Source organism: Macrobrachium rosenbergii, chromosome 5 (genome assembly GCF_040412425.1).
Source record: "Macrobrachium rosenbergii isolate ZJJX-2024 chromosome 5, ASM4041242v1, whole genome shotgun sequence".
In the NCBI taxonomy this organism is placed as follows: domain Eukaryota; kingdom Metazoa; phylum Arthropoda; class Malacostraca; order Decapoda; family Palaemonidae; genus Macrobrachium; species Macrobrachium rosenbergii.
Window position 1 is genome coordinate 35,505,111 of NC_089745.1, and position 27,853 is coordinate 35,532,963.

At 34.4% G+C, this 27,853-nt stretch overlaps 1 long non-coding RNA gene across 2 annotated transcripts in view; it reads left to right on the forward strand.

The window, feature by feature from the left end:
• LOC136838651 (uncharacterized) overlaps positions 1-27,853 on the forward strand; it is a 129,097-nt gene that overhangs the window by 63,731 nt on the left and 37,513 nt on the right. For both annotated transcript variants that reach the window (XR_010853068.1, XR_010853067.1), the window contains exon 2: positions 14,477-14,658. This is a non-coding gene — a long non-coding RNA (uncharacterized lncRNA). The remainder of the gene's footprint in view (positions 1-14,476; positions 14,659-27,853) is intronic.

Genomic DNA, 27,853 nt, shown 5'->3' on the forward strand with positions numbered 1-27,853 from the left:
TCTCCGTTGGTGGGATAGGAGGGAAGGGGTGCATATAGAGTGTCTGGTACCGCTAACTAAGCAGTACTCAAAACGCATTCTTAACTACCTCAGGCCCCGGGTGCATTGCCTTCTGAATTTTACGTTGTATCCGTTCCTGCTGGGTCCTTCTGACGTAGCTGTCCAACTTCACGTTTGTGGTCTCGTTAGATTATTTCAGAATGATAATTATAATTGGATGGTGAAAAATCGGTTAATGCTGGAAGAGCACTCATTTGGACGGGTACAGTACATAAGACTTCAGGATATGGACGAGAGGATTGGGATTAGGATAGAAACGTTAGGGTACGGACAGGGTGGAATAAGCAAAGCAGTACAGTGGAAAAATGCGGCTAGGAAAGTAAATTAGGGGGATAAAAGAATGGAGCATGCCTATTCGTTTTTGGTGCAGCATGAAATTAAACTAGTGTAGCATATTGAATGGATTAACGAGGAGTGTAAGCATTAAACGGTTAAAACTTTACGGAGATTTAGGTAAATACGTAGAATTTAAATGTAAATAGAAATGTTCTCAGATTTTTAATTCTGGTGAATTGCCATATGTAATTTTTTTGGAAAATTTAGTTACCGACTAAGAAGTAATGTAAGTGGTTTTAATGCTATTTGAGACTGGAATAAATTAAAAATACATTGTTCTTTATTACTGCAATACAGTACAATCATTATATGTCTAGTTCATTGTTTAACAAGTATATTCCAGTCCTGAACAAGTGCCAATCACTTATTTGACATTGACGAGATGGGAATAAAAAAATTTTTAAATTATATATATATATATATATATATATATATATATATATATATATATATATATATATATATATATATATATATATATATATGTGTGTGTGTGTGTGTGTGTGTGTGTGTGTGTGTGTGACAAAGGAGCATCATGTACGAGTATATTGTATTTGCTGTATATGATTCGGATATACGCAAATTCAGTCCTAATATATACCCAGTGGACCCTATTAAGTCAAAATTTTTAAAAATATACATCCTCTGGAGGGGATTATAATAATTATCTCAGAGAAAACTTGTTTTCAAGTTAAATAAAATATGTATTTTTCAAGTAACTAGACAGCACTGGTACCAGGTTTGATAGCGAATGCACCAAAGTTTATATTTATGTGTATATGAGCGAGTTCTCAGCTAGGGAAGCAAGGAGGCAGTTATTATTAGGAAGACCGATAAATTGATTTCTGCTGTTAATTTTGCGAGGTTACTGATGCGCGAAACCGTTTGGATATTGAAGACGTTTCCAGGTTGGCCAGATATTGTAGGTCACAATTTTTTTTTCTTTTCTGGGTTTTCCTGGACATACATGTGAGTGTTGTGGTTCACCTAATTTTGGGACCGTTTAATTTGAATCGAGGAGTTTTGTTTCACTTGATTTTACGATTGATTTATATATATATATATATATATATATATATATATATATATATATATATATATATATATATATATATATATATATATATATATATATATATTTTTTTTTTTTTTTTTTTTTTTTTTTTTTTTGAGAGAGAGAGAGAGACTTGGTTTCACCTGCTTTTAGGACGACATCACCTGGTTTGAATAAACTTTAGAGATTGATTTCTTGTAGGTTAAAGACTTTTTCTCCATTTTAGTTTCATTTTGCTTTAGAGCTTGGTCTCTGCTTCTTCCACTATCTCATGATTAGCTTTTTATCGAAGTCAGGCATCTTGAATGCGACTAGAGATTGGTGGATGAATTTCGACTAACGATGATTATATATATACGTATATGTGTATATATATAATTACAGATATATACATACATACACACACACACATATATATATATATATATATATATATATATATATATATATATATATATATATATATTGGTAGATAGATATTTATTTCACAATAGATTTCCCCGTTTATGTGGTGGCTTCAAAGATTGTCGACATTCCAGTTCTCCGCAAGTCTTTTTGGATGAGGCTGCCACCAGCATGCCCTCCTCACCGGTTGCAACCAACCACATTCGTCTAACTACCACAAACATTTTTCACAGGTTAATTCAACAGAATACGTTGTAACTGAGCCGAATCTTGCTAAAGAATTCCAGCAACCACGGCGGTCGAATCCAGGACCTTTTATTTGCGCGTACACACACATACACATGTACGCTCTTAATTTTCGCACACATCCGCACAGTACAAGTAACATGCAATAAAACAGAGATAAACATGTGACAAAGAAAACTGGTCTTTTTATTACCGAAACGCACATGCCTGGCCAAGGGGAACGAAAAGCCAAAGCAGGTTTTATAGATGTCGGAGACGAGCCATTTTGTTCTTATTGATTCTGCCTTAAGCTTTCAAGTTACATTTTCTAGATGCTGGCACAGTAAGCTTTTACGAGAGTCCCCTTGGAATATGTTAATGAAAAGGACTTTGTGTTTGGAACAAGGTATTATTTTTTTCTTTGTGACGTTAATTCTTATGTTTTTCTTATTTCAAACGGATCGATAATTTGCAAGAATTGCCTAGCTACAGTATCACGGTGTAACTAATATTCCGTTTGGATAACGTACGCCTATTATTATTATTATTTCGTTGACATTGCATTGCGCCTTAATTTTTCGTATAAATTGCCTCGTTTCCACAGGTAAATTATAAAGCAGCTGTCCGAAGTTCATTATTTATCACAAGGTTTCGTTAGTCCACGCTACCATTAGAAAGGGTGAGTGGCACCAGGGGTACGTAAGCTGCTTTATAATTTACCTGCTGTAACGTAGAAACTTACGTACCAAGTTGACAAGTCGCAATGCAGCCTCAGAGGCATACAGAGTGCCATTCTTTTCAAAAAAGTTTGCCTCAGGGAGGTTCTCCCTCCAAGATGTTATTATTATTATTATTATTATTATTATTATTATTATTATTATTATTATTATTATTATTATTATTATATCTTTTTTCGGTCTATCACAGTCATCCTATTCGACTGGGTGGTTTTTATAGCATGGGGTCCGGGTTGCATCCTGCCTCCTTAGGAGTCCATCACTTTTCTCACTATGTGCGCTGTTTCTAGTAGCACACTCTTCTGCATGAGTCCTGGAGATACTTCGGCATCTAGTTTTTCCAGATTCCTTTTCAGGGATCTTGGGATCGTGCCTAGTGCTCCTGTGATTATGGGTACAATTTCCACTGGCATATCCCATATCATTGTTATTTCGATTTTCAGGTCTTGAAATTTGTAAATTTTTTCTCTTTCTTTCTCGTCTACTCTGTGTCCCATGATATTGCGACATCAATGAGTGGTACTTTCTTCTTGATTTTGTCACTCAACGTCAAGTCTGGTCTATTGGCACCTATCACCCTATCTGTTCTGATGCCATAGTCCCAGAGGATCTTTGCCTGGTCGTTTTCTATCACTCCCTCAGGTTGGTGTTCGTACCATGGACTTATTACTGCATGCTAGCTGGTGTTTTATTATTATTGTTATTATTATTATTATTATTATTATTATTATTATTATTGTTGTTGTTGTTGTTGTTGTTGTTGTTGTTGTTAAAAAGTCGACGAACATTCTTGTTTCAAATGACATTTGTAGAAAGAGACCCTTTAGGTAAAATTTGTGTTCCTGTTTCCTTCTTATTCTTGCATTTTCACAGAAGAACTTTTTACGAAGTGTTGCTTTTTGCTTCTGATCTTCATCCTCCTTTTGGTAGCACAGTGACACTAAAGAAAATAGCAGAATCTATCGCAAGCTAAGAGCAATAATATGTAAAATTCAACTGTAAAAAATTTATATATAATTGAAAAGGAAATTTCACATGGAAATAGATAAGTCAACCCTTTTCTTTGCGGACTAAAACCACTGATCTGAGATTTACCAGATCTCCACTGTTTATTATTATTATTATTATTATTATTATTATTATTATTATTATTATTGTTGTTGTTGTTGTTGTTGTTGTGGTTTTTGTTGTTGTTCTTGTTCTTGTTCTTGTTGTTGTTATTGTTGTTAAATAACTGAATCAGATTAAACTGTCAGCCCTTATAAAACTGGCTACAATGCTTGGGAAATTCTTGTTGAGAAAATATACCTTACCTATCTTTGTTACTTTTCGTGAAACATGACAAATGCATAGTCTGTGGATCTGTGAACGCTCTCAACATAAGGCAGACATTCTTTCAGATGTTTCTGCTTCAGTAAGGTAAATATAAATAAGTACATTCTTGAAATACATTGTATACAATTTGCTGACCTTCATCCATTCTTATGGCACCAGTAACTGGTTTCTCTCTACAAGATATGCCTCAGGGCCAGTCGAAACTTGCTCTCATAAATGTTGCCGTCGATTTTAAATCAGATTCGACCCGGGTTATCGCGGACGAAAATATGGAGACGTGCCTTCCCATTTAAATGCGAAATCAGAGCCTTGAACCTCACGCCTCATTCTTCCTGCAGCTGACAGTGGCTGAGGCTCTGCAGGCTTGATCGATGTGGTTGCCTTATGGAGATCACACGAGAAGACTTGATACAATGTAGAGTAAGATTTCTTCGTTGGAAGAATGGCAACGGAAGGTCAACATCCTCTAACAAAACAGCAGTTTAAAATGCTAGTTTATAATGAAGACGTGCCGGTCCCAGGCCTCAATAAATCCTATTAAATGCTAGTTTATAACTCTTTGAAGCTTGAATTTCAAATCAGTGGCCGACTTGTTCCATGTGAATAGCGTTCATCTTCTGAATAATAATAATAATAATAATAATAATAATAATAAATAATAATTATAATAATCCAAAATTTTACTTCTTTCAAATGAACACCTTACTCTTTAGAAGCTTGAATTTCAAGTCAGTGGCCCCTGCGGACTTGTTCCATGTGAATAGCGTTCATCTTCTGAATAATAATAATAATAATAATAATAATAATAATAATAATTTTAATAATAAAAAAGAGTGCTTTAGTGTTTTCATTCAGATTGAGAAGGAGAATCAAACAGGTTCTCGAAAGCTCTTTTTTGCATATATATTTCTAAAATACATATTTACATTTGCACCACTGTGGATTTCTTCACCACTAATAATAATAATAATAATAATAATAATAATAATAATAATAATAATAATAATAATAATAACGTGGTTTTAACACACTTGCCTTGAAAAAAATATTGAAACTTTATAAGGGCCTCATGCGACTGACAAAGGGTCACATTGAGTCATGTGAACCACTAGATATTGAGGAAGATAAAAAAAAGGAGCAGGGATTTAATAAGAAAAAGCAAAGCACAAATTTATATCATGAAAATAAACAAGAAAGAGGAAAAAGAACAGAGATTTTGGTAATAGAAATAAAATATCAGGCTATTTGCTTTGAAAATAGAATAAAATTTTGGTTCATATAACTTACAGTAATGTAGGAAACTGTGAAGTTAAAAAAAATCAAGAAATGAAAAATGTAACAGCATAAGTAGCAAAAACCTAGGAGGAAGCGAACAGGATAATATAGAAGAAAGCAGTAAAAAAGGAGTTGGAATGATAGCATTTAGCCTAATATGCAAGCATCTTTAGATATTCGAAGCAGCGCGTAGTAACAGCAATCATTAAAACTCATGAATACGTTTAATACTCGTAGTGAACTTTATGTGTACATGAACTACGGTAGGTAAAATTTTTATGTGAATCTTGATATTTTTAGCACATCCCTGCAAAAAAATATAATATAGTAAAAGAAAGTTCAAATGAAAACACATTTTTCAGTATATACAACAGTCCGTGAATTATTGTACAATATATGAAATTATAATTATATATATATATATATATATATATATATATATATATATATATATATATATATATATATATATATATATGTATGTATGTATAATAATCACATATTCGCACAGAATTGCGTATACATAACTTCTGTAAACAATACAGAAACAACAATAAATATAAACATAAAATATTTCAAATTTTGGAAAATTCAGAGAAGGATCTGGTGCAGATCATCATTAACCAGTCCAAGTAGAGCCAGCTCTTCCGGGTTCCCATTCCATTTCGAATTCAGCGACCAGAACTGTTTAAATTTGATCGTCTTTGGTCCCACAACTTCCTTGTGACTGCAGTTCCATCCACCTTTTAATGATGCCCCGGTGGGCATGTTTTGTGACAACTGAAGGAAATGGTATTCATTTTTTCCATTATGTTCCATTTCTGATCAAGGGCGTATCATATATTTCATTTAGAATAGATTAAGATTTTTTTTGCTGTAACGAGGGTGACTTCAGGAATTCTTAATTCTTTGTTGTTTTGTTGTTCTTGTCAAGATGACGTAAATGTAACTGGTCTACTGTAGTTGACTTGAATAGTGGCTGTTAAATTTTATAACCTTAGTCCGAAATTAGTAGTCTAGGATATGGTATGTTTAAGACTGTAATTAAACAACCTCCTCCCACCCCTTCCTTTCTCTGTCTCTCTCTCTGTCTGTGTCTCTGTCTCTCATACACAAATTAATCGCACGCCACTTTTGACTTGCAGTGATTTGATAACAGTAGCTGTAGGAGGATCTTTAACCAGGAAAGTATACATGATAATAATAATAATTATTATAATAATAATAGAGAATCTAGTCCTAACAATCAGCAAAAGCTGATTCAGTATTATTCTCAAATTATACAAATTATTCATTTGACTCACCTTGCTGCTCTGGGTAACGTCATTAAAATATAAGAGGATAGCGGTTGGATAAGTGACATACCTTGTGTGTACTTGCACTGAATTGCGAATGATGCATTAGATAATGCTGCAATTAAGATGATAATTTTCATTTTCGGTGGTCGAGGGAATTTTAGGCAGAATAGTTTAATTATGGAAAGCAAAGCGGCTTATCTTGGAGTGAGCCGAGCAGTAACGTCATGACATTTTAGTGAACCATAGAATAATGGGTTGTCCTTTGCCCAAATACCTTTGGCAATTCTCACGTGCCACACCTCGAGGTCGTTGACACGCGGGTCATTCCCGTCAGGAGATACGGGAAGTTTAAACTACCCGTTTGATAGTGAGGGCCTTTGCCCCGAAGTGCCCCTTGCAAATGTTTGTCGGACGGTTTTGTTTATTTACGTTCACATAATTTTTGTTAGTGGTTGGCATTTGATTTTATCTTTATCCGGTTAAATTTCCATTGTTCTTTTTCTTTCGTTCTTCATTTTATCCCTGTGGAATTGTTCATGTTATTTTTCATCGTTCATTCTCCCGAGTTTGACCTGGTACTCAATCCTTTGGTTAGGCTTGCATGTTTCCTGGTTCTTTTAGCCTTCGCTTAGTAATCTTAAAGATAAAGTATCTGTATATATAGATATATGTATGTATACATATATGCATGTATGTATGTATGTATATACGTATATATATATATATATATATATATATATATATATATATATAATATATATATATATATATATATATATATATGCTGTATATATGAACTTTTATTACACCGTGATTTATATACAATCATGAAGCTACAAATGTCGTTTAATATCCAATTCACACTACTTTGGGAATATCCCCGATGGGGAATTATCACCGAATGGGAATTTTTTAAGTGATAAATGGATCGAGACCCGGCGGTACCGATCCATTAATCACTTTAAAAATTCTCCTCCGGTGATAATTCCCCATCGGGGATATTCCTGAAGTAGCGTGAATTGGATATAAACGACATTATATATATATATATATATATATATATATATATATATATATATATATATATATATATATATATATATATATATATACACATATATATATATATACACACACACACGACCCTGTAGGGCTTGAAGTAACCGCCGTACTTTCTTTGAATTTCGTAATTTTTGATGAGCGCGTTTCTGTCGTACCTTCTGAACCAGTGATTCTTGACTTTGCGACGTTTGCCTTAGCTACTGAAAGCAACGAATCCTCTGAAAATCTGACTCATGTTTATCGACATTTTTCTTTGCGGTTGGGACAGGAAAGTGTAATGGCTTACACGATCGCTCACATGCTCGCATGAACCCATTTGTACCCTGTGGGTATCATCGTTTTCTTTCTCCTAATTTACAGATACGTATTCTCATTTGTAATTCTATGTCTCACTCTTTTCGGGTTGTAATTTCAAATCAATTATAGTTCTCTTCCTTGCAACTGGGGATGCTTTGCAGTTAAAAAAAAATGGCAAAGAAATGTAAAAAGTTAAGTATACCTTAGTTTAACCAGACCACTGAGCTGATTAACAGCTCTCCTAGTGCTGGCCCGAAGGATTAGATTTATTTTACGTGGCTAAGAACCATTTGGTTACCTAGCAACGGGACCTACAGCTTATTGTGGAATCCGAACCACATTATAACGAGAAGTGAATTTCTATCACCAGAAATAAATTCCTCTAATTCTTCATTGGCCGGTCGGAGAATCGAACGCGGGCCCAGCAGAGTGCTAGCTGAGAACGATACCCACCCTAAGAAATGTAACTTAAATATGTATATAAGTACGGGTAATAACGGGGGATGAGAAAAAAAGCCGACAAGCCAGTTCTCCTCAGAAGTTACGACCCAAATGTAAATGATATAAACCTCAATACAGTATGACAATGCAAAGAAAACAATTATTGTTTGTTGGGGAGTGATTGATGTTTGGGATGGAAGTAGATTTTGTGGATCGGCATTAATCCAGACTAAATTATGAAAGAATTCATAAACACAACCTGCTTTGTATCCAGTTACTGACTAAGGATAATTTGTAAGAAATACCAATAATTATATGCCTTGGTCTTTTTGCCAGCATTCACCTGCCAGTAAGTAACAATCAGCGGCAGGTGCGCGCAGGAACAAGAGGGCAGCTCAAGACATGATCACATACTTGGCCGGTCAGAGAAATCCGATCACTAAACCCTCTCTCTCTCATTGCCATAAGGCAACACCTCCTTAATTGAAACTTTTCAGAAATAGTAATTACCAAGAGGCTAGGTACAGGGCAGTTTAGAATTTAATGCCCATTTGCAAGACATTTAATATCATTTTGTGGTTGTGTGGATTTCGTATGTTTGGCGTTGTTGGCTTCTGATTTCTCCCATTTTTTATCAAGATTTGAGAGTATTTATTAATAGTGGTTTTTAATAATATTAGGTTTGGCTTTATTATTAAGTATTTCTGGCGAGAAAATCTTTCATACATTATTGCTGACTGATTAAATACAAATTTACTTGCCTTACATAAGTGTATATGTTTATCATTTGTGTATCATTTATATATTTATATATCATTTATATATTTATATATTTTTATACCATAATTGTTTAAAGAACATGAAAGAAGCAGTGAGATAATACCTGGTTTTACTGCTTGCTGGCTGGGTCGCTCTGTGGTGGGAGTTAGTACCCTGTCTGTTACCCAAAAAAATAACAACAATAATAATTCTGATGATATCGGTAACGGAGGGTTTCTCTACCACATCTTCAATTACATGATGCTAGTATTTTATTCTGGGAGACATTGGTAAATGGTCGATAGATAGACATGTTACATTTATGAATGTGCCTGTTACACAGCGCTATACTGAAGTGTAAGGATTAGATTCAGTCGTCTTGTGTCGTCCGCAAGATGCAAATTTGTACTGTCACCAAGTTTATATGAAGAAGAAAATTCCCATTATAACTGAAACAAGAAAACAGAAACAGTATCTAAGCCAGGTTCCAGTGCGTTGCATCCATATTCGGAGTGAGACTCACAAAGGACAATCAAAATGTTAATTTCTTTAAAGGGATCAGTTTTCTCAATTAGGAACTCTGTACTCTGTACCCATCCTATTTTTGAAGCACGAAGCGCTTCTGGAAAGAGTCTGTGATGTTTCTCAATTTATAAAGCGGTCACTGGTGGTTACTATTAAAATTTAGATTAGTTTGATGTGAAATGTATCCACGATTGGTGATATTTCTGTTCTGGACGGTCTTTTCTTATTGAAACATCGGATTTATCATTGTATTTACATTTAAATATATATATTATATATATATATATATATATATATATATATATATATATATATATATATATATATATATATATAAAAGCATCTTTTAATATCGTATGTTCGATCGCCGAGCCTGTTGTGTTAACTGACCCGAAATCGATACGATTAGCTTTTTGGCAGAGAGAGAGAGAGAGAGAGAGAGAGAGAGAGAGAGAGAGAGCTGTTCACTTACCCCGGTAAAGAAATCATTGTTCACTCGAGCTAAGAAAAGAGTTTATTTCCAACCAGAGACTGTAATTATCTGCTTCTTTTTCCCGGTGTTCTCCGTAGCATTGAATTTGGTAATGATCAAGTAAGTATTAACCGTTCCCTTTGTTATGTGAAGTTTGCTCTAAGCACTTTCAATGGGCATTTTTTTTTCTTTTAAATCCTTTTCGCTTCGCTATTGTGGGCAAGCGGGGCACCTTTTTTCTTTTACGGTCTCGGAGAGATATCACCTAACCCTTTAGGGCATATGTAGTCTTTTTAGCTCTAAAGGAGGCATATTTATGTGTGTGTGTATGTATAATTATAGCTATATAGTTTTGGTTAGTATTTAGATGGGTGACCATCAAGAAAAGCAAGAGGCCACTGGAACAAACCCTATAATATGATTGGGCAGGGCGTGAGGCTGCCAACCTCATCCTAAAGAAAGAGCTTGCTGAAAACCGAAAGGGTGACATCCTGTGATAGATATATATATATATGTATATATATATATATATATATATGTATATATATATATATAATATATAAGTTTATGTATATATACAGTGTATATGTAATATATATGTATATAGGTATATGTATATATATGCATGCATACATTAATGCGTATAATACTCACGGTTAATGGCATTTACGAAGGGACAAGAAGATACCAGCCAGCGGCAGATAGCATTCCCATTGATATGCAGCAGTGGACCACTAATGTCGTCAAAGTTGACGGATGTCAGATAAAAATAATGTGGGCACTCCCTCGGTGCCGTTAGCCTGGGATGATAAGTCACGTCGGCCCGCTGAATCGCTTCGGCTATTTAAATTCTTTAGTCATCTGATAAATCGCAACAGCATAAATATTTATGATGAACAGACTTCTGTTTGCGTTCCAGCAGTGCCCCGGGGTAGTTGGGGCCCCGGTTACGCCTCTTAGTTTTATTTGGGGTTTGAAAACTCCAGTGTTACTTCAAGCGTCAGGTTTTCCGACTTTTGTTACTGTTTATGTGTTAAATCATTTGTCGCGTGTTGATTCACGTTGATTATTCCATTTTTATTTGTAAGTTATTCGTATGCTTTCTCAGATATTTGTTATTCGCTTTTTCTCTCATTAGGCAGCCTGTTCTGTAGTAGAAGTTTCCTTTGCGAGTTAATGGCCGTTTCACCTTCTTCTCAAATGGACTAATGCTCGTTTTGGGTTATAACGATACAAGGTGATTCCTGTGTCCCCTGCTCTCTGTCTACTTGCTTGATCAGCTCGTTGGGTAGTCGTGGGGAGGGGTTTGGTTGCTGTGGGTCACTCTGCTATGAAAAAGTTACATGATGGTGTGTGTGTGTGTGTGTGTGTGCGCGTGCGTGTGTGTGTCATTGAGGCACATGCACCATCCTCTTGCGATGGGAGGATCAGGCGCACGGAACGAGGAATGCCTTTAATATATTTTTCAACTTTTGGGGTAAAAATGTTCATAATTGAGAGAAACAAAGGCCGGAAAACTTAACGAGATTTTAGGTTATGGTAATGTTTAGTGAAAACATTCTAGTTAAAGATTTTCATTTTTAAAGTGTTTAAATAAATATAAAAAATTCGATTTTTTGATTAATAAGAGACTTACAAGAAAGACTGGTTATTTCTTGGATATTTTTTTCTGTTGGAGTCATGATAAAAAGCACTCTTAATCTATAAGTAATCACATGTATGGAGGTAAGTTATTTTGGTACTGCCGCTTGTATCTAGTGTATCTTTCTATCTACTTATGGAATTCCATTTTATCTTTTATTCTTTCTACTTAATGTTATATTAGTAAATCGAGTTTTCTGTACAGCCGCTACAGCGTATAATCAAGGCCGCCGAAAATAAATCTAATTTTCGATGGTCTCGGTATAATGTTGTTTGGGCCGCGGCTCATGAAACCTTAACCACGACCCGGTGGTGGTCTAGCCCATATCGTTGCCAGAAACACGATCATGACTAACTTTAACCTTAAATGAAATAAAAACTACCGAGGACAGAGGGCTGCAGTTTTGTATGTTTGATGATTGGAGGGTGGATGATCAACATACCAATATTCAGCCCTCTAGCCTCAGTAGTTTTTAATATATGAGGGCGGGCAGAATAAAGTGCAGACGGACAGACAAAGCCGGCACAATAGTTTTCTTTTATAGAAAATTAAAAAACCCAAGAGTCGACTTGTCTTTCATACTTAGGAACTGCCGCGCTCTCGATACCGCCGTCAAAAATGCACTGATACACAAACGGTTCTTCTTCTGACGGACGAACGGCTTCAGCTCTGCATCCCCTGAATTCGTGATGGAACGACCGTCAGTCACTCCGAAGGGTGGGTGGAAGAGGCTGCTTCAAGTTCAAGAGCTTCCTGAAGTTCAAGATCAAGGCATGCAAGGCGGACATGCTTGTGCTGAGGTGGACCCGCCTAACCACTTTAGCCTTTTTTTATCCCCGTCGGTGAAGTCGGAGAGAGATTCTGTGTTTAACGGTGTCTGTCTGACTGTTTGTTTGTTAGTCTGTGAGAAAGATAACTCAAAAATATCGATGGAGGGGAGGAATTCGTTATTTTTGAGACAGTCAGGGTGTGGAGGAAGATCAAAAGGTCCTAAGAAATTTGTATTTGCAATTAACATGGGTTTAAAAATTGAGCTTAATTTCTACCTCTTATCATTAGAGTAGCCAAGAGCTCGTATTCTCTGGAACTGTAGAATTTTGGGGAGTTTCGACAGCTAATCCTATTCAGTGGAAAAAAAAATGTTCTCTTTGGAGGGTATGACCTTATTGAGTGCTTGTGTGCGTGTATGTGTGTTTCTACTAATTTTTTTTTAAAGATTGCAACAAACAGCGATTTTCCGATCCTTTGATTGTATATTACTCGTGGATCTCCTGTCTTGAGGCTTGTCAGCGATACGAGAAGCAAGGCTTAGGCGTCAGTCTCTCAAACAAAGGGTACTATTATATCCTGAGTTAACCGTAATTAAGAGTTAAGATGAAAGTGTCAGATATAAAGAGAAGCAGACTGTAATTTATCGATCAGAGGACCCCTCCGGCAACGTCTGGGTCAGGCATAGGTCTTTCGTTTTGGAATCAAGCAGGTGAATCCCCATCAACAATTTCATGGTTTGGATTGGTTTTAGCTTCAAAACATTCATTTAATGATTTGTTATGATTAGTTTTCATTCTAACATGCTTCAGTGTTTTTATACATCAGTTACTTATATATATATATATATATATATATATATATATATATATATATATATATATTATATATATATATATATATATATATATATATATATATATATATATATATATGCATATGCATAATATATATGTGTATATACATATACATATATTTATCTATATGTATGTAAATATATATATATATATATATATATATATATATATATATATACATATATATATATACAGTATATATAAAGTACTTGGCTAATTACGCTAGTCTAAGTGACAGATGTTTACAGTCATCAGTTTCTTTTTTTTTTTTTTTTTTTTTTTTTTTTTGTACCATTGATCTAAATGCCACACTGACTCTAAAGGCCTATGGTAAATAGGAAATATCTTTGAGATTAACACCGGCCAATTTTTCATCAGTTATTCAGTTCACTAGATGGATAGGCTGACGTCGTAACGGCACCACAATCCTGTGCAAGTATTTCATGAGGACAGAATCAAGTTACGTTAATAGAATTTCAATGTCGTCCCTTTGCTTTTTATTTTTACTTACAAAAATGCCATAAAATTTTAACACCATGCCATAACTCCTCTCTGAAATGCATGAGGTGGTTTTCAAATATTTTAAAATTGTTGAATTTCCATTCTGTTTTCTAATGCAAAAATTTCATGGAAATGTCAGAGGTAATCGATGCGGCCTTTATAAGGATGTTCTCTCTCTCTCTCTCTCTCTCTCTCTCTCTCTCTCTCAAAGTGATGAATTTGCAGATTTGGAAATTTTGACTTCGTTATCCCAGCACAAAGAAGTCTTGAGAAACTTCTGTGACCCCAAAATATTTATTCATATTTTTCTGGACAGAGTCATTCTCATTGATACACACGGAAGAATCCACTTTAGTAAGCTGCTTTATATTTGACCTGTGCAACGGATACAGCTGCAACTGATCACTTTAATCTCTTTCTGCTGCAGGGGATTATGATTCAGTTGTTGAAGGTGATGGAAGCCTCAAATGAAAGCTGTTTACTCCTTCGGAGATTTTTTTCGTTGAGGGGACAAAAGCAAAGCGACAGGCGTGGCTGGCCTCTTATCGTGCAGAGTTGCTTTTCATTGCGAGGAGATAATCTTGGGTTCATGAAGTCAGACGTTTTAAGGTAAGTCAACATTCGCTTTTGTGATTGAGGTAAATGCTGTGTATACGAGATGAATTTAAACGGAGATTTTGATAATAAATGAAATTAGCTGGATGTGGTAGGTGAAACCGCTTTGGAGTGAAACAGATTTGGAGTCCTACGAAAGAAAAAGATGAGAGAGAGAGAGAGAGAGAATAGGAAGCAAACTTACCAACCGAATCCTGATATAACGGAGACCTGTCCATTCTTAGGAGGTCGGTGAACCTGTTTCGGGGATTACCTGAAATCCTCGTTGGGGGGATTGAAGCCACTTTGAATATAACATTTTTCTAGGGATCATTTCATTGGTGAATGTCGGGCAGACCGATACACTGAAATGTCCTTAATGTTTTTTGAAGGAGGTTTAGGGCATTAATTGCTTTGGCTCCGTCATACGAAAGTGGAATACAGTACAGGTAATGAGGGAAAGTAGCGATTTACATAATATGACTTTCTCTCTCTCTCTCTCTCTCTCTCTCTCTCTCTCTCTCTCTCTCTCTCTATATATATATATATATATATATATATATATATATATATATATATATATATATATATATATATATATATATATATATATATATATATATATACTGGTCGTTTAATCAGCGAAGTTTAACAACGCCATGTCTAGCCAGCGCTTGTGTGGGTGACCGCCAAGTAATGGAAGCCGCCGCTGACCTATTCGCCCCTATAAGCATCCTTGTGGTAGGGCATAGGACCAGCAACCTCATCCCAAAAATTAGCCACATCTAAGAGAAAAAATATATATATATATATATATATATATATATATATATATATATATATATTATATATATATATATATATAATATATATATATATATATATATATATATATATATATATATATATATATATATATATATATATATACACTTGGAATTTCAAAATATGCATTTTCCTCATATATATATATATATATATATATATATATATATATATATATATGTATTTATGTATATTATATATACTATATATATGTGTATGTGTATGTATATATATAATCTAAACACGCATACGTATAAATAAACGTGTCTTTTGCATTACACGAAACTCGCGTGTGAGAGAATTTTGTTTTATCGTTTGGAAAAAACGACTCAAGTTTTTAACAGGAAGAAAGGCTGACTAATACAGATTAGGCGTCATCTTCCTTATCAATCATCTCTCGTTTTATTTATGGCAACAAGAAGTCGTTGCTTCATTAGTCGATACTCTCGACACAGAGATTTCTCATACGTGGGCGTTTTTTTTTGTGAGAGAGAGAGAGAGAGAGAGAGAGAGAGAGAGAGAGAGAGAGAGAGAGAGAGAGGCGCACTTGTGATGGTGGCTGTCCACTTTTATAATTTTTTTTTTAAGCTTCTTTCATGATGAGATGTCATTTGGTGAATATTAAAAGAAATGTTATGGATTCTTGTCAGGTTGAAGAGCTTAGGTCGAGTTGCCTTTCAAATGTCAGCATTCCCATGTGATTAGAAAAAGGAAATGTTCCTTACTACAGTTCCCAGAACATCCTATTTTTGTGAATGCGAGTGGGTGTACAGAGAAGCATATGCTGCATGTGTTGTTTATATATATATATATATATATATATATATATATATATATATATATATATATATATATATATATATATATATATAGTAGATAGATAGATAAATAGATAGATAAATAGTAGGTAGACTAGAAACTAGTGGAAAATATCCGATTATTTCGTCCCTTACGCTGTGAAATTAATCAGTGGATAAGATCCAGAAGATTCTTTGCTGAAATGGCATATACATACATATGTATAAATATATACATACTATATATATATAATACATAAATATACACACGCATGCATATGGATATATATACATATATACATATATATATATATATATATATATATATATATATATATATATATATATATATAATACACATACACATTGCATATATATTGATATATATATATATATATATGCATGTAGGCAGTATATATTTATATGTATATATATACATATATACAGTAGTGTATATCTGTATAAATGTATGCTTATATGTAAGGGATGTTTAAGTCTCTAAACAATACATCCGCAGCCAAAATGACTGCCATGGTTCCAGAATCACCAGACAGAAGCGAGCGTTCTGGAAAGTGATGTCGAGCTTGCATTATTTGTAATGGAGATATAACTGAAGCCTTAAGTATCGACCAAGTAGCTGTCACGGGAGCTTCCTAACTCCCACATTTCGGAGGCTGTTGGTGCCTTTGGTGATCCGTTACGGATGTAGGAGGACCTGTTATTCCATCTTTGAGTATATATACCCTCCGTGTCATTCAGTCTTCCCCGAGATATAGCGGTCGTCAATGGAAGGCAGCGCCTAGGGGAATGCTTAGGAACTTGTCCTGGGAAATACCCGTGAAAATTACCCAGAAAAAAAAAAAAATCTGTAACTTCCATTGCACGGGAGAGACAACTTTCTTTGCGGTTGAATTTGAGGTCGAAACTGTGGAGCTTGGAGTATAATTTGTTTATTTTTTTCTTAATCGTTTTGCATATTTGCTTTAAGTGATTTATCTGGCTACTCCCTTGCTTGATTTTGATAAGAAGTATTTTGTTTCTTATTAATTGTTTTTTCTTGTTTGGTCTCTCATATATTTTTTATTTTTTTCATTTAAATGTCACATTAATTATTGTTACAATTATTATTATTCAGTTTAAAAGTTGAAGATTTTTCATTATCTGTTGAAGCAAGCGAAAATGACACACATATTAATGTTACATGCACATTGCAGCTGCTTTTTTCCTCTAAAAGAAAATTTTATTCTGTCCGCACTTTTTTCTGTCCGCACTTTTTCTGTCCGTCCTCGGATCTTAAAAACTACTGAGGCTAGAGGGCTGCCAATTGGTATGTTGATCATCCACCCTCAATCATCAAACATACGAAATTGCAGACCTCTAGCCTCAGTAGTTTTGCTTTCCTTTAAGGTTAAAGTGAGCCATAATCGTGCTTCTGGCAACGATATAGGCCGCCTACGGGCCGTGGTTAAAGTTTCATGGGCCGCGGCTTTTAAAGCATTATATGGAGACCACCGAAAGGTAGATTTATTTTCGGTGGCCTTGATTATACGCTGTAGCGGCTGTACAGAAAACTCGACTGCGGCGAGGAAACTTCGGCGCATTTTTTACTTTTTTTTATTTATTCCGCTTTCCTACTACGTATGCAAGATTTTCATGTCATTCGAATATACTCAGTGATAAAAGATTTAGATATTAAACGTATAGATTTTTATATAATTTACGTGTTGCCTTGACTGTGGTAAGAAAAAAAAAGCCTTCTTTCCTTCAAGCTGGTAATCAGAGGAGAGATTTTCATAAATGGGCGCATATGGACCTCAATTTTCAGACAATGACCTCGAGATTGTCCAGTGCTTGGCAAGCTTTGTAATCATCCTTAACGTTTCGTCTCCGCCTTGGATAGATGATGATTGAGGCCTTTTCAAGTGTCTACGTGTGTGTGTGCGTGCTCGTGCGCTCTCATGCTTTCATCCGAGAGCGAACAACAAGCGTCTGGGTGCGGGCGCTTAACCGGAAGTGTAGTGGATATCTCCAACAATGAGGTTTTTTCTTTTTTGTCGCATCGCATACTTTTGTCGCTTCTTGGCGACCATTGCGACCGTTAGCTGCTAGTAGGAGGGGAAGGCAATGGCTTTGAAACTGCGTCCATGAAAGTTCCTTCTGAACGAAGGCTGTGGATGACATTTGGTGAACTTTTTATTGTTCCCTTTTTAACGACTATTTTTTTTATTGCGTTGCTTTACGTTGAGATTATATTTATTTATATAACTTGGCGTTGCAGCAACTATGAGGCTTCAATGCCAGTTTAGTTGAGACTTTATTGTAAGGGACAACCATTTGTTCTGAAGTAATATTTTATAGTTATCGTAATTAAAGTGACTGATGTTTCTGACGACGGCAATCCAAATTTTAGATTTTGAAATTTCAATTTTAAAATGGAATATGCATTGCATGAACTCTGACAGTATTAGCCAATGATCTTGTCCTTGGAGATTTCAAGGGATGTTCGACCCAATCCGTATTGCTTTTTAAATCGGAGAGAGAGTGAGTTTATCTGACGTGGTATTCTCCCCTTACCAGTGTCTGCATTCAGGAAGGGTCAGTGTCACCTTCCTGTTAGAAATGCCTTTCTACCGGAGTCTTTCGAGAGAGAGAATGGCATAACCAGAATTGAATAATCGTTCGTAAGTAAACAGACAAAGGCTTTTTACGTTTAGAAGATTATGTGTGGTATTCGGGGATCAGAAAAGTTCAACGAATTTCGGGTCCTTATAGTAAAGGAATATATTTGAATAATCAGTTGGTTTTCGAGGGATAAGGCGTTGAATCGTACGCTGATAGTCATTATTTCATTTTCTAAATGGTGACAAAATCAAATGAAAGTGAATTTATATATTGAATATACTCCGGAAATGTAAGGTCATACTTGAATAAATTAATTTTTTTAAATATTTATGGGCATAATATCACTACAGATTTCTCGTGACTGAATCAAAATAACGTGTTTCTGGAAGTAGGAAGGATTCAAACAAGTTTCTTCGGCGCAGTCGAGTTTTCTGTACAGCGTATAATGCTGCATGAAACTTTCAGCCGCTGCCCATGAAAATCTCAGCCGCGGCCCATGAAATTCAGCCACGGCCTGGTGGTGGCCTGTGTTTTTGGCACCTATAGCGGTGCCAGACGCACGATCATGGTTAACTTTAACCTTAAATAAAATAAAAACTACTGAGGCTGTAGGGCTGCAATTTAGTATGTTTGATGATTGGAGGGTGGATGATCAACATACCAGTTTGCAGCCCTCTAGCCTCGGTAGCTTTTGAAGATCTGAGGGCGGACAGGAAAAGTGCGGATGGACAAACAAATAGCCATCTCAGTAGTTTTATTTTATAGAAAATAAAAAAATCAGAATTAAAGGGAAATTAAATTTTAAAGCAAAGACCATCTTAAAAGTAAATTCCAAAACCTGATGATAGAAGACTGAGGGCTCGTTTGCGGATTTATCATTTTCCTGATGCAGGAGGGGAAGGAAAAGATCATCTTCGTATTTCTTGCTTTTTTGTGTGTGTTGACGTAAAACTTCAATAATCTGATTCTGTGAATGAGTGTCAGATCATTACTTATCCTTGCAAGTTCGTCTGCATGAATTTTGTGGTGAGAACGTATGTCTGCTTGTCTACATACTGTAAGCCTTATCACATACATACTTAATACATTATATATATAATATATATATATACATATATATCTATTTATATGCATACATATAATGTATATATATGTGTATGAATATATATATATATATATATATATATATATATATATATATATATATATATATATATATATATATATATATATATATATATATATATATATATATATATATATATATATATATATATATTCATGGGGCTAGCAACCTTATCTTAGATGACTGAGAAATGAACGCAAACACCTTTGGTACCGCCTTTTGTGAGGGCTAAAGGGTTTGTGATAATAACTATATAAATATATACATACATATGTATATACACAAGTATATATATATATATATATATATATATATATATATATATATATATATATATATATAGTGTGTATGTATAAATGTATTTATGAAAGTATTTTTGTGCATAGAGAGGTAATATCAGAATATTATGAATGATGATTATGTTCGGATCTTATAGGCTTTTACGAGTATTTCCTCCCTGAATGTTCACCATCCCTTAAAAGCTCTTTGTAGAATAAATCAGAAGAGGCTCATTATCATAATAAGACACAATTAGTGGTTACGGGAAAGACTTCTTTTTATGCTGGGGCCAGATTAAAGGAACATGCTGGGTCAGTGGCCTTACAGCCTAGAAAAGCAATAAATTGAAGTTGTTAAACTGGTGATTTCAGCCCAGTTGAGGTTTATATGCAAAGTAAAGGAAAGATTCAGCACATTCTCAGGTTTTCAAGATGAGATCTAGAGAGAGAGAGAGAGAGAGAGAGAGAGAGAGAGAGAGAGAGAGAGAGAGAGAGAGAGAATGTGGGGGAGCGGAGGGGGTGAGCATGAGATTAACCATGGTTTCTGCAGAACTGGTATTATCAGAGCCGATGCATTTTATTGTCAAGTAGATGAGAGATTAAACATGTTCTTAGTGTTTCAAGATGTCAGTGAGAGAGAGAGAGAGAGAGAGAGAGAGAGAGAGAGAGAGAGAGAGAGAGAGAGAGAGAGAGAGAGAGAGAGAGGAGATCCACGTCGTCTGGAAGATTATGATTGACATATGAATATGCGACCAGGGTTAAAAATACATTTGCAAGTGGAAGGCTGTTTTTACGAGGTTAGCAAAGAATGTCTGTAAACAAACAAGACACCCGGAATCTCCCATGAATGATAAATAAACGAAATTATGTTGTGAGAGAAGAATAAAGAGACGAAACGTTCATCGTAAATAAGGAATTATTATCGATCTTTCTGTAAAGCAATAACCACATTGAAGAGATTACTAAGTTAATTGAATACCATGGGGAGCTAGAATACCATGTCGTTACTTAGACTTACAGCAAAACTTGCAAGTAATGTGCAAGCGACACAGGGACCGAACGCCAGTAAAGCAAATTAAGCAAATTAGGTTAGATTATATACACTAAAAATACAGATGATTTTTTTTTTGTGTGCCTCAACGTAGGTAGGAAATGACAAAATCAATAAACTCGGGGATGTTATCAGAAGAGAATCAATGCAGGAAATGCTCACGTTCAGGTGATGGCATGCCGTTATCACTTTAGGAACAATTCTGCCCTCTGGATAACAAACTTAAATGTGTGCTGTTGACAAGTGAAATGAGGCGCAGTTTGTTCAAATTTCTTAGAACCAAGAGAAGACAAAATAAAAGGAATAAGTAATTGTGGTATGACCCCTGAAAAGTAAAAAAAAATAGGAGGAATTTCCTGGCTGGGAAAAAAAATCATCTTAGCAATGTCAGACAAGGCGAGACCCAGAAAATGCAAGTTAAAGAGATAGTGAAATTTGAAGAAAGGAACCAGAGTAATGCCTTGGGGAAAGACACCAGCAAGACGACGACTTGGAAGAACTTGGTTTGAACTTTGAAGGTCACCCCGTGGTTAAGAAGTTTTGGACCGTCCACGCAACAACATTTTCATTTTTCTTTTTTCACACTTTCGTTTGATTTCTCGCACTTCCCCCCTCTCCCCTCTCCCTCTTCTCCCCCTCCCCCTCCCCCTCCCCCTTCGCACGTTTTCTTTGTCTCGTGTCCAGCATCACCGTTATTTTTAAAGAACAGGATTCGTTCCCTCATTTGATATTCCGAAGGTCTGCAGTCTTATGTTAATGAAGAACATTTGCGAGGGAGGTTCAGGTCTGATTAGCATTTAGTGGCCGCCAATAGTAAGACTTCGTATTACATACTTTTGATTACAGATGTTTCTTGAAGATCTCAAGCCGTAGTTAGGAAAAGTCACGCTCAGTTTCGGGGAAAAAAAATGGAGTTTTCTTCCAAACAGAATGCTCCTGGGACAAAGCATGTATGAAATTTGAGGAAAAAGGAGATTTTTAAACAATAGCTCATGTTCTCCATTTAAGGAATACAGAAAATCTCACATTAAAGTTTATACACACACATATATATATATATATATATATATATATATATATATATATATATATATATATATATATATATATATTATTTTTTTTATATATATATATATATATATATATATATATATATATATATTTTTTTTTTTTTTTTCTTTTTTTTTTTTTTTTTTTACATAAGAGCTGACAATTTATACGTAAAATAGCTAGTAACGAGGTTATTCCCCTAAGAGCGTTTACATCGACTTTAAACATTAGTTTTGATTTTAGCTGTCGAATGAACGACATAAAAAATGAGTAAAAATACGCTTAAAATTTTTCATATTTCAAGGTACAGACGTTTTTGTTTCGAAAGCACAGACTATTTCTTAGACCATGACACAGACTTTGAACATATGGAGGAAGACAAGTTAGTTTTCAGGATAACTTTAAGTACGTTACAGTACTTCCCTTTAACTTCTGATCTATAAGAATCGTAAGATTTGATTTGATGCATTTAAAGATACGTAGCATCGTGACATCGGTAGTCACTGATGCTCATTTCATGTACGAAGCGATCTGAAAAAAATATTTGGCCTTGAGAGCAAACCTAACGAACTATAAACGTGAAACCGTAAAATGTTTAGTAGAAACATACTTTTGGATATTACTCCAGAATCATCACTTGACCCACCTTCTCTGTTACATTCCCAGTTTCGTTGATGGTTTTACATAATGTGACTTCGAACGTCGAACTGACCAAACTACTTCCAGTTTCCCGAAGAGCGTTCTTGTCCGTAATAAGCAATCAGTGTTATTGCCAATACATTTGAAGCTTTATAATTAATGGCAAAAACCACCAAGAGCGCTGCTCATCAAGAACCAGACAAACCAAAATAAAAACAAAGTTGTTTTCGCCACTCCCATAAACCGCTTTTGGGGGGGGACTAACCTCCTTACCAGCTGTTTTACGTATAAATCGTCAGCTCTTATGTAAAAGATATATATATATATATATATATATATATATATATATATATATATATATATATATATATATATATATATAAACTTTAATGTGAGTTTTTCTGTATTCCTTAAATGGAGAACATGAGCCATTGTTTAAAAATCCTCCTTTTTCCTCAAACTTCATACATTACAAAGTGACATAACTATTCTTCCTTAGGTGAACGACGGAATTCAATTGTTTATGCAGCGTTTTCATTGTCTTTTTAAGCAACGGAGACGATACAGTCTAAGTCTCCCTCCATTGTATTCTCTCACCATCAGTCTCGCGAAGTCTTCCATCACTTCGAAATCTTTTCGGTCGCTGCGTCGCATCCCGTTCCCTGCAGACCCCATACTGAGTAACTTATTCCCTTCCGAGGGATTATCTGAAGTTTTGCGTTGGTTCCTCTGCTTCTCCGCCTTGGGAGGCGTCAGAGATTAAAAACGATATGGACGGGTGTATGACATGATAGGAACTTTTGGGGTCAGTACACTGTTAAGGTAACAAAAGAGAGAGAGAGAGAGAGAGAGAGAGAGAGAGAGAGAGAGAGCTCCAACTCACAAACATATATATATATATCTATATATATATGTGTGTGTGTGTGTGTGTGTGTGAAGAACAATAAATGTGTTCATATATATACTTTATCTAGTATAATTAAATGTAATAAGTATTCAGTGATTTCTTTTTCTCTAGCTTCAGATTCCTCGTAGTCATCTCTGACCTTTTTATCTGCACTGTTGTAGACAGTGCTCTCGATAACAGCTTAGCTGACTTCCACATGTCAAGCTTTGCATTCCCACAGCAACTTTCTGAAGATCATTAACGCAAGAGTCAGGCAAGTTGAACTCATGTTTATATCCTTTGCCTCGAAACATGGAAATTCCCGCCCTTTCCTCAACAGCTAAGAGAAGAGAATATTAAAAGACCCATTAGATTCAAGCCGTTATAATAAATCATACCAAGGAGATTAAAAGTAAAATATATATATATATATATATATATATATATATATATATATCTATATGTGTATATATTTCTATATGTGTATATATGTGTTTGTGTTTATATATATATATATATATGTATGTATAATTATTTATATATATATATATATATATATATATATATATATATATGTATATATATATATATATATATATATATACATACATATTATATATATATTATATTATATTATGTATTTATAGACATATATATATATATATATACATATTACATGTGTATATTATATATATATATATATATATATATATATATATATATATATATATATATATATATATATATATATAATCACATTAACACGTGGTTTGTTTATTATTCATCACAGGTGGGAAAATGAGACTAGGTGTAGGTCCTGACCGGTTCGCCTTTATGTATGTTTGATTATATAATGTGTGTTTGTGTACGAGTGTGTCTGCGTCTTTGTGTTTGTGTCTTTGTGTTTATGCATATATACCCAAAATTAAAGCGTAAGAGTTTATGGTCTTATGACAACTGTACGTGCAATATATATGCACAGTAGTATGGACATAATGTTCTAACCGGTACCTGTTTGTTACGTGATTATACGGACACACATACATGCTTGCGTTTAACTGAGGTATCCATTTATAAAACAAGTGAAGGATTCCTTTTAGCTCATTTGCCAGCGGAAGGAATATGGAAGGAAGCAGTCACCAAACTTGCAATGGGAGGTGTACCGATTTGCACAATCCTGAGATTTTAAACGTTGAGTTTACTGTTTTCACTAGCATTTAAAAATCCTGTTGTAAATTCAACGAGTGAAAAAGTGATAAAGAAAGTAATAAATCGATGTCGGCAATCAGGAAAGCACGAGCAGCTATCAAAACTCACAGTGGACCAATCACGGTGCAACTGCTGTAACGAAGTTCTTCCACAGGGCAAACTTAGATCCGCCGTTGATATATAATAAGTACATATATATATATATATATATATATATATATATATATATATATATATATATATATATATATATATATATATATATATATATATATATATATGTATAATATGTATATGTGTGTGAATATATATAGATTTAATATATACAGTATATATATATATATATATATATATATATATATATGTATATATATATATGTGTATGTATAATATATATAGATTTAATATATACAGTATATATATATATATATATATATATATATATATATATATATATATATATATATATATATATACACACACACACGATGTCGATTTTAATATTTATTTTGCGCTTTGTAAACTAGATTTTTTAGTAACTGCTTTCACTTAAAGGTCATCTGAATATTAGTTTAATACATGTTGGGAAAATACCAGTAGCAAATATACATTCAGGCCCTGGGAAACCGGATTTCTTGACCAAAATCATTTTTATTTACAATTCATTTGTAACGGATTACTTCTCGAGACACTCGAAAAGTAGCCACCATTTAGTAATTCATTAAATCTCTTAATTCGCTTTCGTCTGTAAGAACAAGTTCTTTGGGGTTTTGATCAGCTTGCTCAATTAATCTTACTTGAAAGGTAACATAAACAAACAGTCAGTATTCTTCTTTGCTTCATTTAATGAGTGTTTCTTCAGGATGAAGTATTTGCTCAGTCAACTTGTATTTATAATTGCCGACAGGCGTTTACAGAATGTTTGTTTGCAGAAACATTGGTTAATGGACGCGAACAGTACAGGATATTTGGAAACTGGCCCATCGCTAAGCCAGAAATTACTGTAACGCTAAGTGTTGTGAGAAATTTTTTATACTTATAGATATGAGAATGATGTATAAAATTCTCACACAGACGAACGAACACGCATACACTTATAGATAAGAGAATGTTGTATACAGTTCACACACAGACAAGCGAACACGCATTCACAGGCATGTGTGTGTTGTATACATTATATATATATATATATATATATATATATATATATATATATATATATATATATAGAGAGAGAGAGAGAGAGAGAGAGAGAGAGAGAGAGAGAGAGAGAGAGAGAGAGATTATATGAATGTCTTTTGCTGTTATCTAAAAGTGTTATATAAAATCAAAAGGTCCATAAAACACTAATTACACAACAAACCCATATATTTCGATTAACAAACTTCTGTAATCCTTATCACTGGTATATGCGGACAGTTGGTAAGTGACAAGCGTATTCGTGTGGCATACACAACCAGCGTCATATTGCCACACCTGCATATGTCAGATGAATAGGTTTGTCACTTACCAACTGTCCACATTCACTAGTGACCAGGATTACAGAAATTTGTTAATCGAAGTACACGTGTTTGTCGTGTGAGTGTTGTTTTTATGGGCCTTTAACTGCATATATATATATATATATATATATATATATATATATATATATATATATATATATATATATATATATATTATATATATAATTTTTTTTTTTTTCTCTCATGTGAAACTTCTTGACTTGGATTATGCTGATGATATGGTTTTGATCTGTGAGGGACCAGAAAAGATAAAGAGAGTGTTGGAATATCTAGTGAGTGAAGGTCGAAAGGTTGGTTTGGTTATTAATAGTGGAAAAACTGAAATCATGAATATGAATATTGAAAATGCACAGGATTGTCTCATTGAAGGCTTGGTTGTAAAGCAAGTCGGTAAGTTTAAATATTTAGGTACTTATTTAGATAAGGATGGTTCTCTGAGCACAGAATTATGGAAAGATTAAAAAAGGCTCATCAGGTAATGGAAATGCTTAAAAATATTTTGAATAATAGCAGTTTTTCTGTGCATACAAAAGTCAAAATTTATAAGGTAATGCTTAGGAGTATTTTGATGTATGGGTATGAGTCGTGGTACAGTACAGTGACTTCGGATGATAAATTCTTAGCATTTGAAAATAAGGTGCTCAGAAGAATATTAGGAATTAATTGGAGGGATAGGATATCAAATAACAGAATTAGAGAGGTAACGGGGGTGCAGCCGGTCGATGAGTATGTTAGGTTCTCACGCTGGAAGTGGCTAGGCCATGTGTATACTGTAGATGACAGGGAATAGTACGAGATACACCGGGGTGGGTTGCCCTTGGGAGAAGAGGTAGAGGTAGGCCAAAGGAGACGTGGGTAAGGACAATGAGGCGCGAAGCAGGAGACGAGTGTTGGAGAGATCTTGAGGAGTTAGCCCAGGACACAATGTAGTGGCGTGAGTTCGTCGAGGCCCTATGCATCCACGTGGGTGCCACAGGAAATGATTGATTGATATATTATTGAAATGATTGATTGATATATTATATATATATATATATATATATATATATATATATATATATATATATATATATATATATATATATATATATATATATATATATATATATATATATATAGAGAGAGAGAGAGAGAGAGAGAGAGAGAGAGAGAGAGAGAGAGAGAGGAGGTATAAAGGGCCTTAAAAACACTGTTCACATGACAG